The sequence below is a fragment of the Kryptolebias marmoratus genome, linkage group LG19, assembly GCF_001649575.2.
Source record: "Kryptolebias marmoratus isolate JLee-2015 linkage group LG19, ASM164957v2, whole genome shotgun sequence".
Lineage (NCBI taxonomy): Eukaryota > Metazoa > Chordata > Actinopteri > Cyprinodontiformes > Rivulidae > Kryptolebias > Kryptolebias marmoratus.
This window is the reverse complement of record NC_051448.1, coordinates 22,160,957-22,163,400: the sequence shown is the minus strand read 5'-3', so window position 1 is coordinate 22,163,400 and position 2,444 is coordinate 22,160,957. Positions and strand designations below refer to the sequence as shown.

The window sequence follows — 2,444 nt, the reverse complement described above, 5'->3', positions numbered from 1 at the left end:
AATACTTCGAAGACCTCCTCAATCCTACCGGCACGTCTTCCATTCAGGAAGCAGAGCCTGGGGACTTTGGGTCGGACTCTCCAATCTCCGGTGCTGAGGTCACCGAGGTGGTTAAAAAGCTCCTCGGTGGCAGGGCTACGGGGGTGGATGAGATTCGTCCGGAGTTCCTTAAGTTCTAACCATGGCCAAGAAGTGAGGTCACTGGCCTCTTCCACAAGTTGGTCGTTCCTGAGCGACACCCTGATAAGAAGGTATGTGATATCAAGAACGATTTCATGTAGAAGATGTGGCTTTTTTTGTCATTGTACAATATTGTCTTCTTTTGTTTTGCAGCTTGTTCTTCTTATTGGAGACTCACATCTGCGATAGTTTGCTGATGACAAAGTTACGGTGTCAGATGGCAACATCAATTTTGGTGTGATGTGCACTCCGGGTGCCTGCGCAGCTAAACTGCAGCAAGAAGTGTTACACGCTGTAACAACTTGCCAGCTTGACGCTGTTTGTGTTCTAGCTCCTTTAAACAACCTCACAGCCAGCATAAATCGTGACGAAGCGGGATGGGAATTTGAGCAGTACCTTTTGACAGTCTGTAGTCGCTGGCCTAAGGTGAGCCTTGCTGTGTTTTTAGTATGTTTGATTTGAATATGAATTTCTAAAGAGGTTTTTATTTTCCCTTGGTTTTTTGTACTGGGATGGTCCCGCGTTTGATGGAATCCAGGGTGAAACGAGATGTTTCAGCAAGAATATCATCGTAGGTCGGCAAAGCTAGGTAATAAAAAAATTCTCTTCACCTTCCTTTGGTATATGTTGTGACAAGTGTATTTATGTTAAAACTGGTGGAGAGAATGTTTGCATGATTTCTTTAATATTTTGACATTGTATTTTCAGGGATACCATTTTATCCTATTGCTGACGACATCAACCTGGGCCGTCATGAGCTGTGGTGCCATGATGGTGAAAGTCCAAATTCATTTTAAGCACAGTAACATCAAATTTTGTATTGTTTACATGATGCTAATTTCACCTCTGTGATTACTCTTTGTGTTTAGGTCCACCTTAGCGATGATCACGGAATGCCGATCCTCAATCAACTGATGTGGATTGCGGCCTATCAGTTCGTGGAGAAGTCAGAACCAAAGCCACTTGTTCCCCCTTAGGCTGCTCCTGCGACTGTGCCGAGGATTGTCCCCTGTGTGGTTGTGAAGGGTGTGGAACGTCCTCCACCTCCACCGTCTTCAGAGTGGACAACAGTGACATCCGGCAGGAAGGTAAGAGTCATTTACATCTGCTTGTAGTGGAAGAAAGGTGTTAGATTGTTTAACTGTGAATAATCATTCTAAATATCTTATACACTCCTGATCAAAATCTTAAGACCAGTCAAAAAATTGCAAGAATTTGCATTTTGCACTATTGAATCTTAAGAAGGTTCTAAGTAGAGCTTCACAATGTTAAAGGAAAAAAGCAGTGCAAGAGACAAGAACTTTTAAGCAGGGAATTTTCTGCAAACTGCATTTATACTCAAACATGATTTTTTCAGCTGATCAAAAGTTTAAGACCATAGTCTTTAAAAGCCAAAAGCTGTGCAAAAATCTGGATTCCATGTCATTTTCTGTCAAGTCTTTACACGGTCAAGACTTCCTGATGGCAAAAGCAAAAAAGCTCACTGACTTTGAATGTGGTAGGGTTGTTGAGCTGCATAAGCAAGGCCTCTCGCAACGTGCCATCGCTGCTGAGGTTGGATGCAGTAAGACAGTCATTTTGCATTTTTTAAATGATCCTGAGGGTTATGGAACAAAAAAGTCAAGTGGTAGACCCAAAAAAATTCCCTGACAAAGGAGTTCTTCCAAGAGAATAACATCACTCTTTTGGACCATCCTGCATGTTCCCCAGATCTAAACCCAATTGAGAACATTTGGAGATGGATGACAAGGGAAGTTTACAAAAATGGACATCAGTTCCAGACAGTGGATGCCCTTCGTGAAGCCATCTTCAACACTTTGGAGCAATGTTCCCACTAGCCTCCTGGAAACACTGGCATCAAGCATGCCTAAACGATTGTTTGAAGTCATCAACAAGAATGGTGGAGCTACTCGTTACCGAGTCCTTTTTTGACACTTTGATTTCTGTTTTGGGGGTTTTTAGGGTTTTTTTGAGCTATGGTCTTAAACTTTTGATCAGCTGAAAAAATCATGTTTGAGTGTAAATGCAGTTTTCAATTAATTCCCCGCTCAAAAGTTTCTCTTACGCTGATTTCTTCTTTTAACATTGTGAAGCTCTACTTAGAACCTTCTTAAGATCCAATAGTGAAAAATGCAAATCCTTGCAATTTTTTGACTGGTCTTAAGATTTTGATCAGGAGTGTATGTGTTCCACATTTTCAGAGGAACTACATCCTGTCATTCTTCCAAGAAAAGAGTCGTTCCTGATAAGGTCAGTGAGGCTTG

At 41.9% G+C, this 2,444-nt stretch overlaps 1 pseudogene; it reads left to right on the top strand.

The window, feature by feature from the left end:
* Window positions 1-188: 188 nt before the first annotated feature.
* Window positions 189-1,157, top strand: LOC119618025 (annotated as a pseudogene).
* The last annotated feature ends 1,287 nt before the right edge of the window (window positions 1,158-2,444 follow it).